This window comes from Moschus berezovskii, chromosome 8, assembly GCF_049115385.1.
Source record: "Moschus berezovskii isolate FMDL1 chromosome 8, NW_MosBer_1.0, whole genome shotgun sequence".
NCBI lineage: Eukaryota > Metazoa > Chordata > Mammalia > Artiodactyla > Moschidae > Moschus > Moschus berezovskii.
In genome coordinates, this window is record NC_142467.1 from 74,008,268 (window position 1) to 74,024,707 (window position 16,440).

The following is a 16,440-nucleotide window of genomic DNA, read 5'->3' on the forward strand; positions in this document are numbered from 1 at the left end:
ACCTAGATGTCCATTGATAGATGAATGGATAAAGCAGCTGTGGTACATATATACAATGGAATAATACTCAGTGATAAAAAGGAACACATTTGAGTCAGTTCTAATGAGGTGGATGAACCTAGAGTTTATTATACAGAGTGAGGTAAGTCAGAGGAAAACAGATATCGTGTACTAATACGTATAAATGAAATCTAGAAAGATGGTACTGATGAAGTTATTTGCAGGAGTGGAGATAAGTCTCCACTGTGTCTCCAACAGTGGAGACACAGACATAGAGAATAGACTTATGGACATGGAGAGGTGGGGAAGGAAGGAGAGGATGGGTTGTATGGAGAGAGTAACATGGAAACATACATTACCATGTGTAAAATAGATATGGTAGCCAGTGGGAATTTGCTGTATAACTCAGAGAACTCAAACTGGGGCTCTGTAACAACCTGGAGGGGTGGGATGGGAAGGGAGGTGGGAGGGAGGTCCAAGAGGGAGGGGATATATGTACCTATGACTGATTCATGTTGATGTTTGACAGAAACTCCAGTCCATTCTAGAGGAGATCAATCCTGGGTGTTCATTGGAGGGACTGATGCTAAAGCTGAAACTGCAATACTTTGGCCACCTCATGCGACGAGTTGACTCACTGGAAAAGACTCTGATGCTGGGAAAGGTTGGGGGCGGGAGGAGAAGGGGACGACAGAGAATGAGATGGCTGGATGGCATCACCGACTCTGTGGACATGAGTTTGAGTGAACTCCGGGAGTTGGTGATGGACAGGGAGGCCTGGCGTGCTGTGATTCATGGGGTTGCGGAGAGTCGGACACGACTGAACGACTGAACTGAACTGAACTGAATACAATACTGTAAAACAATTAGCCTTCAATTAAAAATAAATTTATATAAAATAGGTGCAGTTTTAGATCACGAATTTTACGTCATTATAACTAGGCTCAAACACATCTTTATTAATCAAAATAGAAACCATTACTGTCAACACATTTTTACCAATGAGAAATAAGTTTGTTTATTATTGTAGCATAAAAATCTTTGCTTTGGGATTTCATGAACTCTTGGAAAGCATTTTCTGCCTCCTGCTGATTATGGCAGAGAAGGCAACGGCACCCGACTCCAGTACTCTTGCCTGGAAAATCCCATGGACGGCGGAGCCTGGTAGTCTGCGATCCATGGGATCGCTAGGATTTGGACACGACTGAGCGACTTCACTTTCACTTTTCACTTGCATGCATTGGAGAAGGAAATGGCAACCCACTCCAGTATTCTTGCCTGGAGAATCCCAGGGACTGGGGAGCCTGGTGGGCTTTCATCTGTGTGGTTGCACAGAGTCAGCCATGACTGAAGCTACTTAGCAGCAGCAGCAGCAGCTAGTTATGGAAACATTTTCTCTTCAAAAAGTTTTCAAGATGCTTGAAGAAGTGGTAGTTGGTTGGCGAGAGGTCAGATGAATATGGCAGATGACATAAAATTTCATAGCCTAATCTGTACAACTTTTGAAGTGTTGGTTGTGGGAAGTGCGGTGAGGCGTTGTTGTGGAGAAGAATTGGGCCTATTCTATTGACCAATGCCTTCTGCAAGCCTTGGAGTTTTCGGTGCATCTCATTGATTTGCTGAGCATCTCAGATGTAATGGTTTCACCGGGATTCAGAAAGCTGTAGTGGATTAGACGGGCAGCAGACCACCAGACAGTGACCATGACCTCTTTTTGGTGCAAGTTTGGCTTTTGGAGGTGCTTTGGAGCTTCTTGATCCCGCCACTGAGCTGGTCATTGCATAAAACCCACTTTTCGTCGCAGTCTGATCAAGAAATGGTTCGTTGTTGTTGCACAGGATAAGAGAAGACAACACTTCAAAATGATGATGTTTTTTGATTTGTTGTCAGCTCACAAGACACCCATTTATCAAGCTTTTTCACCTTTCCAATTTGTGAGGTTGAATTGTTTGGCAGCTTATTGTGGAATTGTAAGAGGATCAACTTTGATGATCCTCTTAACTGGTCGTTGTCAACTTCTAAGGGCCAGCCACCGTGCTTCTTATCCTCAAGGCTCTTGTCTCCTTTGCAAGACTTCTTGAACCACCACTGCACTGTATGTTTGTTAGCAGTTCCTGGGCCAAAAGCGTTGTTGATGTTGTGAGTTGTCTCCACTGCTTTATGACCCATTTTGAACTCGAATAAGAAAATTGCTTAAATTTAGTTTTTGTCTAACATCATTTCAATAATCTAAAATAAACAGCAAGTAATAATGTCATTAGCAAAAAAAAAACTAAAGTGAAAAATGTGCATTAAAATGATACGTTACATAACCACATTTATTTAAAAATGTATTCCAATATCAAACAGCAAATTCAACAATGCAGAACTACAATTACTTTTGCACCAGCTTAGTAGTTCCCATTGGAAACATGGAGTCTTCCATGGACCACCAAGGAAGTTCTTCATTCTTTTTTCATTGCTGAAATATGTTCCATAGTATATATATACCACAGTTTGCTTAGCCACTCACCTACTGAAGGACTTTGAACTGTTTCCTCAATTTGCTATTACAAATAAAGCTGCTGTGAACATTTGTGTACAAGTTGTGAATGTAAATTTTTGTTTCTCTGGGATAAATACCCAGGAGTACCGTTATTGGGTTATGTGATAGTTAAGAAACTGCAGAACTCTTTTCAGAGTTGTACCATTTTACGTTCCCACCAGCTTTGTATGAGTGATCCAGTTTCCCTGAATATTTGCCTGACTTTGGTGGTGTGGCTTTTTAAATTTTATTCATTTTGATGGGTGTGTATTCAATAGTATTATCTCGTGGTTATAATAGATTCATTTTGAGTTGATTTTGTATAAAGTGTTAGCTCGAGGTTTTCTTTTTTCTTTTTGCCCATGGATTTCTACATGCTTTAACACCATTTGTTGAAAAGACTTTCCCTACTAAATTAGATTTGAGTATGTTGTGATGGTTTCTGAGTTCTTTCTTCTTCATTGATGTATGTCTATTATTCTACCAACACCACACTGTGTTTTGATTACTGTAGTCATATAGTAACACTTAATATGGAGTAGTATGATTCCTCTCACTTTATTCTTTTCTGTCAGGATTGTTTAAGCCTTTCGAGGGCCTGTGATTGTCCGTGTATATTTTAGAATGCTGCTGCTGCTGCTGCTAAGTCGCTTCAGTAATGTCTGACTCTGCGACTCCATGGACTGCAGCCTACCAGGCTCCTCTGCTCATGGGATTTTCCAGGCAAGAGTACTGGAGTGGGTTGCCATTGCCTTCTCCAAAATTTTAGAATAAACTTGTCTAAGTCTACAAAAAGATATTGCAGGGATTTTTATAGGAATTATGTTCAATCTAGGATGAATTGGGGCTCAGATGGTGAAGAATCTGCCTGCAGATCTGGATTCGATCCTTGTGTTGGGAAGATCCCCTGGAGAAGGGAATGGCTACCCACTCCAGTATTCTTGCCTGGAGAATTCCATGGACAGAGGAGCCTGGTGGGCTATAGTCCATGGGATTGCAAAGACTTGGACATGACTGAGCGACTGATACACTAAGATGAATTTGGGATGAATTGACAGCATTATTATGTTGAGTTTTACGATCAATGAGCATGTATATTCCACTTATTTAGATCTTTGATTGCTTTCATTAATTACCAAGAGTTCAGTTCAGTAGCTCAGTCGTGTCCGACTCTTTGTGACCCCATGGACTGCAGCACACCAAGCCTCCCTGTCTGTCACCAACTCCGGAGTTAACTCAAACTCAGGTCCATTGAGTCAGTGATGCCATCCAGCCATCTCAAATATTTAGGCATAAATCTAACAAAATATGTACAAGACTTACAAGCTGAAAACTACAAAACACAGCTGTTTTTTTTTTTTTTATATATTACAAAATTTTAAGACTAGAAAGTTTGGATAAAGGAGAAAAGTATAATTTCACCACGAAATTGTTCTAAATTTTGTATAAGTAATTTATTTAATAAGTATTTGATGATCATCTATAAAAGAGAATGTTTTAAGTCCTAGGGCTAGAGCTATCCTTGTCTTTCTGAAACCTACAATCTTATTGGAAAAGACAGGTATTTCCTTAAAAGTCAGGAACATAAATGTATAGTTACAGCTGTGATTACTTAACTTTGAGGGAAAGCTGATGCGTTGAGCATATGTGGTAATAGATTTGATCAAGTTTGGGGTCAAGGAAGACTTCTCTGAGATCATAATTCAGCTGAGATATCAAGGATGAGAAGGAGTAAACTAGGTGAACGGGGAAGTGTTGGAGGGAATCTTTCATGCAGAAGTGTGTGGGAAGGCTTTGTGGCAGAAAAGTAGTGTGGATGTAGCTTAAGAACTGAGGGAGTGGTTAGAGCAAGAGAAATCTGGCAGGAGGTCAGATGATACAGGGCATACCATGTAGACCATATTAAGAGAAAAATGTCTTAAATATGAAACAGTGAGATATTGAAGTTTTAAATAATGGAATATTATTTAGTTTGTTTGTTTTGGCCTTGCTATGTGGATTGTGGGACCTTCGTTCCCTGGCCAGGGATCGAACCCTCCCCATCAGCAGTGAAAGTGTGGAGTCCCAACCCTACTGGACTGCCAAGGAATTCCTAAATTGTGGAATAATTTAGTATTTGCAATAGTAAAAGGTGAAAGCTTCAGTATATATGGCAAATTGGACAGGGGGTGGGGCAAGGGTGAAAGTAAGGGAACTAGTTGGAACTAGGGTGGTAGTGGAAATGGACAATGAACTTCCAACTGTTCAAGCTGGATTTAGAAAAGATAGAGGAACCAGAGATCAAATTGCCAACATCCATTGGCTCTTTGTAAAAGTAAGAGAGTTCCAGAAAAACATCTACTTCTGCTTTATTGACTACACTAAAGCCTTTGACTGTGTGGATCACAACATATTGTGGAAAATCCTTAAAGAGATGAGAATACCAGACCACCTGACCTGCCTCTGGAGAAATTTGTATTCAGGTCAAGAAGCAACAGTTAGAACTGGACATGGAACAACAGACTGGTTCCAAATTGGGAAAGGAGTATGTATGTGTTATGTATGTATGTATATTGAGTATGTTATGTATATTGAGTATGTATATCGGGAAAGACTGTATATTGTTACCCTGCTTAATTAACTTATATGCAGAGTTCTTCCGGCGAAGGCAATGGCACCCCACTCCAGTACTCTTGCCTGGAAAATCCGATGGACAGAGGAGCCTGGTAGGCTGCAGTCCATGGGGTCGCTAAGAGTTGGACACGACTGAGCGACTTCACTTTCACTTTTCACTTGCGTGCATTGGAGAAGGAAATGGCAACCCACTCCAGTGTTCTTGCCTGGAGAATGCCAGGGACGGAGGAGCCTGGTGGGCTGTCGTCTGTGGGGTCGCACAGAGTCGGACACGACTGAAGTGACTTAACAGCAGCAGCAGCAGCAGAGTACTTCATGCAAAATGCTGGGCTGGATGAAGCACAAGCTAGAATCAAGATTGCTGAGAGAAATATCAATAACCTCAGATATGCAGGTGACACCACCCTTATGGCAGAAAGCGAAGAAGAACTAAAGAGCCTCTTGTTGAAAGTGAAAGAGGAGAGTGAAAAAGTTGGCTTTAAACTTAACATTCAAAAAGCTAAGACCATGGTATCTGGTTCCGTCACTTCATGGCAAATAGATGGGGAAACAACAGAAACAATGAGAGACTGTATTTTTTTTGGTCTCCAAAATCACTGCAGATGGTGATTATAGCCATGAAATTAAAAGATGCTTGTTTCTCAGAAGAAAACCTATGAAAAACCTAGACAGCATATTAAAAAACAGAGACATTACTTTGCCGATAAAGGTCCATCTAGTCAAAGCTGTGGTTTTTCCAGTAGTCATGTATGGATGTGAGAGTTGGCCTATAAAGAAAGCTGAGCACCGAAAAATGATGCTTTTGAACTGTGGTGTTGGAGAAGACTCTTGAGAGTCCCTTGGACTGCAAGAAGATCCAACCAGTCCATCCTAAAGGAGATTAGTCCTGAATATTCATTGGAAGGAGTGATGCTGAAGCTGAAGCTCCTGTACTTTGGCCAACTGATGAGAAGAGCTGACTCACTGGAAGAGACCCTGATGCTGGGAAAGATTAAAGGCTGGAGGAGAAGGAGATGACAGAGGATGAGATTGTTGGATGGCATCACTGACTTGATGGACATGAATTTGCGCAAGCTCCAGAAGTTGGTAGTGAACAGGGAAGCCTGGCGTGCTGCAGTCCATGGGGTCGGAAAGAGTCAGACACAACTGAGCAACTGAATTGAAAATGGACAGAAGTGGATAGGTTAAAGAGAAATATAGGAGGTGAAATCAGTAAGGCATGAGGATTAATTGGATATGAAAACTGAGGGAAAGAGAATCAAAGATGATGTCTTAGTTCTGTATGGGATGGAACATGAGTACTAGCTTTCAAGCCTGTCCCAGCTTTTACTTTCCTCAAGGACTCTCAAATTTCTACTCTGTATGCACACCATCCTGCTGCCAGATTTATACAGGAAACTTGGGTCTGCTGTGGTTTTTGCATGCATGTACATAACCTTTAATCAGTCTGGGATATTTGGAGACTTTATGAATCCTCTTATGGCTGTCTGTCTTCTTGGAATTTCCTGATAAATCTTTGATTCATTCTCTGGTTTGTTGCTTGCCTCATATAGGACCCAACCACAGGCTGTTGTCCACTAAGATCGACTAAAAATGTTCCTACCTAGTGAGTCCCCGCCAGCTGTGGAAGTGAAATTGTTGATATTCATGTCCTTCCTTTCCTTGGTTGGTGGATCTAAGGGCGGGGGATATATGGGAGAAGCTCTTGGTATGAATTTTAGAGATTCATGGTGTTCTTATCCAAAGTTAAGCAGTTTTCATGAATAAATATTTTTAATTTTGTTATATTCACTTAGTTTCCAAGCTGAAATTTGTCAGCTTTTTAAGTTTCTTTTTGAGAAAAGATTTATTAACCTTTTTATTGTCATGACAAGTAGTCAGAAGTCTGTGGTTGAATTTTGGTCAGAGTATCCACCCGTGTAACCATCTCCTTAATCAAGATAGAGAACACTTATCTCAAGAGGTACCTTTATGCCTTTTACCAGCCATTTCTCTCCCTCCCCCATTCTGGCCTGAGGCAATTACTTGTCTGGTTTTTTTTATCTCCCATTATTGATTATATTAGTCTTTTCTAGAATTTCAAACACAGGCATACTTGAAATACTATGGTTCATTCCAGACCACGGTAGTACATAAAAATAAAATGAGTCACATGTTTTTTTTGTTTCCCAGTGCATATAAAAGTTATGTTTACACTCTACTGTAGTCTGTTATGGAGATGGCAATGGCAAGCCACTCCAGTACTCTTGCCTTGAAAATCCCATGGATGGAGGAGCCTGGTGGGCTGCAGTTCGTGGGGTGCTAAGGGTTGGACACGACTGAGCGACTTCACTTTCACTTTTCACTTTCACACATTGGAGAAGGAAATGGCAACCCACTCCAGTGTTCTTGCCTGGAGAATCCCAGGGACGGGGGAGCCTGGTGGGCTTCCATCTGTGGGGTCACACAGAGTCAAACACGACTGAAGTGACTTAGCAGCAGCAGCAGTAGTCTGTTAAGCTTGAAGAGTCTAAAAAAATAATTTTGTTGTTGTTCGATTGCTTAGTCTTGTCTGACTCTTTGCGACCCCATCGACTGCAGCACACCAGGCTTCCCTGTCCTTCACTATCATCTGGAGTTTGCTCATGCTCATGTCCATTGGATCCATCACCAATCGGGGATGCAACCGTCTCATCCTCTGTTGTCCCCTTCTCTTTCTGCTTTCAATCTTTCCCAACATCAGTCTTTTCCAGTGAGTCAGCTCGTTGTATCAGGTGGCCAGAGTATTGGAGCTTCAGCTTCAGTATCAGTCCTTCCAATGAATATTATGGGTTGACTTCCTTTAGGATTGATTGGTTTGATCTCCTTGCTGTCCAAGGAACTCTCAAGAGTCTTCTCTAGCACCACAGTTCAAAAGCATCAATTCTTTGGTGCTCAGCCTTCTTTATGGTCCAGCTCTCACATCCATACAATGTATATTTTAATTAACAGGGAACTCTACCCAATACTCTGTAGCAGCCGGTATGGAAAAAGAATCTAAAGAGTGGATATATGTATAACTGATTCATTTTGCTGTACACTTGAAACTGCTAATAACACAAAATTTATAAATTAGTCAATTTATAAATTTCATTATAGTCATAATGAAAATGAAAAAAAACTTGCTAAAAATTGCTGTCATCTGAATCTTCATTGAGTTATAGTAGTAACAGAAAAAAAATCACTGATCAAAAAAAAGAAAAAGAAAAATGAAAAAAAAATCATTGAAAGTGGGTTACCTTGATAAATATAATGAAAAAGTTTGAAATGTTGCAAGAATTACCAATATGTGACACAGAGATACAAAGTGAGGAAATGCTGTTGGGAGACTTGCTCCACACGATTGCCACAAACATTCAGTTTGTAAAAAAAAAGCAATATCTGCAAAGTGCAAAAAATGAGGTATGCCTGTAAATGGAGTCATATAGTATGTACTTACTTGTGTCTTGCTTCCTTTGCTCGCCATAATGTTTTATGTAGTTTAATTGGTGAAGTAGTTTTCTGTGGTATGGATAGACCACAATTTGTTTATCCATTCCCCTATTGGTGGATATTTGGGTTGTTTAGAGATTTCATCTGTTATGAATAGGGTTACTATGAACGTGACTTTATTTCTTTTAGGTAAATACTTGAAATGGCTAGGTCATATAGTAGGTGTATGTTTTAGTTTTTAAGAAACTGTCAAAACTGTCTTTTCAGAATGGTTGTACCACTTTATATTCCTAACAGCAGTGTGTTAGAGTTCTAGCTGCTCCTGTATTCTTATCAATGCCTGATCTTTTTAGTCTTTTAAATTTTAGCCATGCTACTGGATGTGTAGTGGTATCTCATTTTATTTTTTCCTTATCAATTTTATTGCAAAATGATTTATGTGTAATAAACTGCATCTATTTGAAGCATATAGTTTGATGAAATTTTCCAGTTGTATACACTTGAGAAACTGCTGCCAAAATCATGATCCAGTAGGTTCCCATCACCCTCAAAAGCTTCCTTGTGCTCTCTTCTGTCCTTCTCTTCTTACACTCCTGAACCTTAGTAACCACTGATTTACTTTTTGTCACTATAGGTTAGGTTACGTTTTATATAAATGGAATAATACAACCTGTACTCTTTGTGACTGGCTTTTTTCTTTGGCTGTGCTGGGTCTTACTTGCTGTGTTTGAACTTAGTTGCAGGATGTGGGACCTAGTTCTCTGACCAGGGATTGAACCCAGGTCCCCTCCTTTGGGAGCATGGAATCTTAACCACTGGACCACCAGGGAGATTTTTCATTCAGCAAAATGATTTTGAAGTTCACTCGTATTTTTGCCTGTGTCCTTTTTATTGCTGAGTAATATTCTGTTGTATGAATAAATCACAATTTGTTTATTCATCTGTTGATGGACATTTGGGTCATCTCATGGGTTTCCCTGGTGGCTCAGAGGGTAAAGTGTCTGCCTGCAATGTGGGAGACCAGGGTTTGATCTCCAGGTTGGGAAGATCCCCTGGAGAAGGAAATGGCAACCCACTCCTGTACTCTTGCCTGGAAAATTCCATGGACGGAGGAGCTGCAGTCCGTGGAATCGCAGAGTCGCACACGACTGAGCAACTTCACTTCTTAGTGCTTGACATTGTGTGAAAAGCTTTTGTGAACATTACTGTACAAGTCTTTATGTGGTGATATGTTTTTGTTTCTGTTGAGTAAATAGTAGTAAGCAGAATGACTGGCTTGTATAGTAGTATACATTTAATTTTAAGAAACTGCCAGACAGTTTTCCAAAGTGACTTATAATATTTTACATTTCCATTGGCAGTGTATGAGAGATTCATGTATTTCTCATTCCTGCCCACATTAGTGTTTTCAGTATTTTTAATTGTAACCATTATAATGGATGTGTAGTGTTATGTCATTGTGGATTTAATTTCTATTTTGATAACTAATGATGTGGAGCATCTTTTTCTGTTTGTTTTGCTTATTGGCTATTAGTACATTTGCTTTTATGTCCATATTTTGCTCATTTAAAAAATTAGTTTGTCTTTTTATTATTTCATTATGAGAGTTATTTGGGCTTCCCTGGTGGCTCCAGTTGGTAAAGAATCCACATGCAGTGCAGGAGACCCCCTGTAATGCAGGAGACCTGGGTTTGATCGCTGGGTTGGGAAAATACCTTGGAGAAGGAAATGGCAACCCACTCCAGTATTTTTGTATGAGAAATCCCATGTACAGAGGGGCCTGGTGAGCTACAGTTAATGGGGTTGCAAGGTTGGACACAACTTAGCAGCTAAACCATCACCACCATAAGAGTTCTTTATATATTGTGACTATGAGTCTTTTGCAAGATATATGCATTGCAAATATTTTCTCCCATTTTATGACTTGTCTTTTTGTTTTCTTATTGGTGTCTTTTGAAGAACATAGTTTTAAGTTTCATTGAAGCCTAGTTTATTGGTTTTTAAAAATTCTGTGTCTTTTACTCTTTGTATCCTGAGAAATCTTTGTTATTCAGGTCACAAAATTTTTACCTTTAAGTGTTAGAAGGCATGCTGCTGCTGCTGCTAAGTCGCCTCAGTCGTGTCCGACTCTGTGCGACCCCATGGACTGCAGCCCACCAGGCTCCTCCATCCACGGGATTCTCCAGGCAAGAGTACTGGAGTGGGTTGCCATTTCCTTCTCCATTTAAAAGGCATACACACACAAATAAACCCCAGTATGGTGAAATAATCATAATTCTTAAACACAAAAACACTAGGAGACTGGTTATGCTTGTCAATTTAAATCTTTGGGTTGTTTCTGAAAATGAAGGGGTGTAGCTAGATCATTAGTAGTTCTGAACTCTTTTGGATTTTGAGCTCCTCTGAGAGTTGGATGAAAGCTTTAAGAATTTTTCCCAGGGAGCATACAAAAATAAGACAGTTTTACACACAATTTCAGGAGATTGTGAATCCCTTGAAGCCTAACCATAGGTCCTTTAAGGGCTTGTGGATTGACAGGTTAAGAACCCTTAGCCAGCAGTTCTTTAAGTATTTATCTAAGATTTACCTCTTTAATTTGCCAGATTCTATTATACTTTCCCCTCAGATGTCTTATCTTTCTTGGTCTCCAAAGAGATTTGTTTTGTTTTTCTTTGGGTAATTTTCATTATGGCAGTAACAGACCTAAGTCTAAACGGAGGGATAGAGTGGGTGGTTAAAACTGAAAACTTTAGTGATTTTAGTAATTAGAATATGGCACCTTTTATACAAAATTTTGTGTTGTGTGTGTTTTTTAAATATCTGTTACAGTTTGGTGTTTGAAGAATTGCTCCCACAACAGCAGGATTATCATTAAAATTAATTCATTTTACTTTAGGAAGTAAAAATATATCTAATTTGTCTAAAAATTTGTCTATTGACAAATTGACAGTTCATGTCTTGTTATCTAATGGGATGTTAATATTTGTGTCAGTTTGTACTTTTTTAATATAATAGCTTTTTTCATGTAATAAATATTTCTCTAATTTTATTGTTGTATGTATTTAAATATATATAGACTCAAAAATTTAGGTGGCGGGCGCCTGGTCTGGTCCCTAGCTGAGCCGCCGCCTGGCTGGCTGGTCCCTGAGGTGGCTGCTGGGGTGGGGGGTGCGGGTGCCAGGTGCGCGGCCTTTCCCCATGTACCCCTTCGTGGTGTGCGATGAGAATAGCATGTCTATGCCAACGAGGTGTTCCGGCTGCTGCTTCCAGTGGCTGTACTGGGGCAATCCCAGGTTCAACCTGATGCTGGGAGAAAGGAACCGGCTGCCCTTCGGGAGACTGGATCGTGAGCCTGGACTGATGCAATTAGAATTACTACAGAGGGGCTGACAAACTGTGTCGCAAAGCATCTTTAGTGAAGCTCATCAGAACCAGCCCAGAACAGGCTGAGTCCTGCACATGGTTCCCCAAGTCCTACGTGATTTATCCAACCAACCTCAAGACCCCAGTTGCTCCAGCTCAGAATGGAATCCATCTACCGCTCCTTAGTTCAAGGACAGACCACAGAGAATTTTTCCTGACTTAATATAACAGAAAGAAAGTGGAGGGAGAAGGCAACGCTTGGATCGCAAAGTCATCAGTTGGAGCCAAAGGTGAAGGCATCCTCATCTCCTCAGAGGCTACAGAACTGTTGGATTTCATAGACAACCAAGGCCAGGTGCACGTGATCCAGAAATACCTGGAGCGCCCGCTGTTCCTGGAGCCTGGTCATGGCAAGTTTGATATCCAAAGCTGGGTCTTGGTGGACCACCAGTTTAATATCTAGGTCTGTAGAGAGAGTGTCCTGCAGACTGCTTCAGAACTGTATCAGGTGGATAATTTCCAAGATAAAACCAGCCACTTGACTAATCACTGCATTCAGAAGGAGTACTCAGAGAACTATGGGAAGCATGAAGGGGAACGGAATGTTCTTTGAGGAGTTCAATCAGTACCTAACAAGTGTTTTGAACATCACCCTGGAAAGTAGTATCTTACTACAAATCAAAGGTATAATAGATTTACCCAGTCCTATCTCTTTTGGTTAAATGTGTCTTGATGGAGCTTTGGGAGTTTGTGCCTTTCAAGGAATTGTTCCATTTCAGTTGTTGAGTTTAAGGACAAAAATTATTTGTTATATCCCTTTATTATCCTTTTAATATCTATATGATCTATAGTGATGAAACTTTAAAATCCTTATGCTTAATCCTTCAGTTACCTTATATTGGTAATTTATATCTTCTCTCTTTCACTTGGGCAGATTGGTTAGAGGCTTATCAGTTTTATTAATCTCTTCTAAAAGTCAGCTTTTGGCTTTATAGATTTTCTCTGTCATTTTTGTTTTCAATTTCTTCATGTTCTTTATTATTTTTATTCTTCTGCTTTTGAAGGGCTTGCTTTTCTTTTCTTTTTCTAGTTTCCTTAAAGTATAAGGTCAGGTCATTGATTTGAGATACTTAGTTTTTTAAAAAAATAGAAGCATTTAATGCCGTCAGCTTCTTATAAGAACTCCTTAGCTGCATCCCACAGATTTTGCTTTCGTGTTTTTGTTTTCATTTTATTAAAATACTTTCTAGTTTCCATTGTGGAAAAGAAAAAGTTTATATGTAGCTTAAATTGTCAGAGAAATGTAAATCAGAACCACAGTGAGGTATTACTTCATACTGGTCAGAATGACTAGCAAAAAGTCTACACATAACAAATGCTGGAGAGGGTGTGGAGGAAAGGGAACCCTTCTACTCTGTCGGTGGGAGTGTAAATTGGTGCAGCCACTATGGAAAACAGTATGGAAGGTCCTTAAATAAAAGTAGGGCTGCCATATGATACAGTAACCCCACTCTTAGGCATATATCCAGAAAAGATGACAGCTCTTAATCTGAGAAGATACAGATACCCTAGTGTTCATAACAGGACTATTTACAATAGCCATGACATGGAAACAACCCAGGTGGCAATCTGGTTCGTTGGTTTAAGAAGATGTTCTGGTGGAGGAGTGGGAGCTGGGGGAGGGGCTGTGCATGCATATATGTGTGTGTGTGTGTGTCTGTGTATAAATAAAATGGAGTATTACCCATAAGAATAAATGAAATAATGCCATTTTCAGCAACATGAATGGACTTAGAGATTATCATACTAAGTAAAGTCAGATAAAAACAAAATATTATATAATAACACATATGTGGAGTCTAGAAAATAACACAAGTGAATCTTTATATAAAACAGAAACAGACTCACAGTCATAGTAAACAAACTTATGGTTACCAAAGGGGAAAGGATAAATTAGAGGTCGGGGAGTAACAGATATAAACTGCTATACATAAAATAGAGAAACAGCAAAGATTTACTGTATATCACAGGGAACAACAATATTTGATATCTTGTAATAACCTGTAGGAGAAGGCAATGGCAAGCCACTCCAGTACTCTTGCCTAGAAAATCCCATGGATGGGGGAGCCTGGTAGGCTGCAGTCCGTGGGGTTGCTAAGGGTCGGACATGACAGCGACTTCACTCTCACTTTTCACTTTCACGCATTGGAGAGGGAAATGGCAACCCACTCCAGTGTTCTTGCCTGGAGAATCCCAGGGACCGGGGAGCCTGGTGGGCTGCCATTATGGGGTCACACAGAGTCGGACACGACTGCTGTAAGGGAAAATAATCTGAAAAAATAACTGAATCACTTTGCTGTATGCCTAGAACCAACACAGTATTGTAGATCATCTATACTACAATAAAAAATTTATGTGTAGTTTAATATTTTCATCATTTTGTGTGATTTCTTCTATTTCTCAAGATGTAAGTCATTTAAAAATAAACATTAAGAATAGAAAAGAAATTTGTGTTTAGCTTCTGTTCTTATGATAGGGAATGATACTGTGAGTGACTAGATTGGAAGAGTTTGAGTGTGTCCTCTATTACTATCTTCCCTTACTACTCAGGTTGTCCAGATGTTTTTTGACAATGAGATGTAACATTTCTCTTAGGAGTAACTGAATGATTAAATAATTTGCGAAGTTTGTAACACAGTTAACGTTCTTTAAAATCATTATTTAAGTCAGTGAGTCTCTGCTTTGAAAATCATCCGGAAAATTTTTTGTTTTTTTAAAAATTTAGGTAGATTTCATAGAACATAAAATCCAGCAGTCATCTTTTTAAAGTGTATAATTTAATGGCTTTTTGTACATTGAAAATGTTGTGCAACTACCACTATGTTCCTTTTTTTAAAGATTTATTTATTATTTTTGGCTTTGCTAGGTCTTTGTTGCTGTGTGCAGGCTTTCTCTAGTTGTGGCAAGCAGGGGTTATTCTTCATTGTGGTGCGCGGTCTTCTCATTGTGGTGGCTTCTTTTGTAGTAGAGCATGTGCTCTAGGCGCGTGGGCTCAGTAGTTGTGGCTTGCAGGCTCTAGAGCACTGGCTCAGTAGTTGTGGTACACAGGCTTAGTTGCCACAGAACATGTGGAATCTTCCCAGGCCAGGGATTGAAACTGTGTCCCCTGCATTGGCAGGCGGATTCCCTGGACGACCAGGGAAGTCCACTTTCTAATTCTAAACATTTTCATCACCCCAAAAAGAAACCCAAGGCCATTAAGTAGTTACTCTCTATTTATGTCGCCTCAAACCTCTAGTTATTTTAATCTGCTTTCTGTCTCTGTAGACTAGTCCATTCAGGATGTTTCATATAGACAGAATCATACAATTTGTAGGTTTTTGTGTCTGACGGCTTTCACTTAATGTGTTTTCAAGGTTTATCCATTTTGTAGCATGTATTAGTACTTTGTTTCTTTTTAAGGCTGACCAGAAATGGCAACCCACTCCAGTGTTCTTGCCTGGAGAATCCCAGGGACGGGGGAGCCTGGTGGGCTTCCATCTATGGGGTCACACAGAGTCGGACACGACTGAAGTGACTTAGCAGCAGCAGCAGCAGCATTCCATTGTATGGATGGATGTACCACATTTTGTGTATCCATTCATCATTTGGATTATTTCTGTTTTTGGCTATTATGATTAATGATGTTAAGAACATTGAAGTGCAAGTCTTTGTTTGAAAACTTGTTTTTAACTTTCTTGGATGTTTACTTGGGAGTGGAATTACTAGACATATTTTAATTTTTTGAAGAATTGCCAACCTGTTTTCCACAGCAGCTGCAGAATTTTATATTCACACTATGAATGAATGAAAGTTTTAATTTCTTTGCATCCTTGCCAACGTTTGCTGTTTTCTCTAAGAAAAAACGTAACTTTATTGAGATATAATTCACTTACCATATAATCCATCCACTTAAAGTGTACAATTGAAATTAAAAACCAGAACTGCTGTATGATTCAGCAGTTTTACCTCTGAGTATTTACTCAAAGAAAACAAAACACTGATTTGAGAAGATATATGCATACCAGTGTTAATTGCAGCATTATTAATAGAAACCCAAGATATGGATGGAAACCCTTTTGCTATTGAGTTGCAAGAGTTCTTTATTCTGTATACAGTTTCTTTATTACATAGATGCTTTACAGATACTTTTCTCATTCTTTATTTTTTTAAACTTGCCTTAATATTGTGGTTTGGAGCACAGAGGTTTTTAATAAGATGAAGCCCTGTTTATTTTTTCTTTCGCTGCTTGTGCTTTTGATAACATATTTAACAAACTCACCTATCCAAGATTACAAAGCTTTATGCTTATGTTCAACTTCCCTAGTGGCTCAGACAGTAAAGCATCTTGCTTACAATGTGGGAGACCTGGGTTTGATCCCTGGGTCGGGAAGATACTCTGGAGAAGGAAATGGCAACCCACTCCAGTATTCTTGCCTGGAAAATCCCGT

The 16,440-nt window shown here is 39.6% G+C and overlaps 1 protein-coding gene and 1 pseudogene across 3 annotated transcripts in view; both read left to right on the forward strand.

Annotated features, from left to right (window-relative positions):
* Positions 1–16,440, forward strand: part of UIMC1 (ubiquitin interaction motif containing 1) — a 139,321-nt gene that overhangs the window by 10,956 nt on the left and 111,925 nt on the right. The gene's annotated exons all lie outside the window — the stretch shown is intronic.
* LOC129559589 (tubulin--tyrosine ligase pseudogene) lies at positions 11,583–14,265 on the forward strand (annotated as a pseudogene).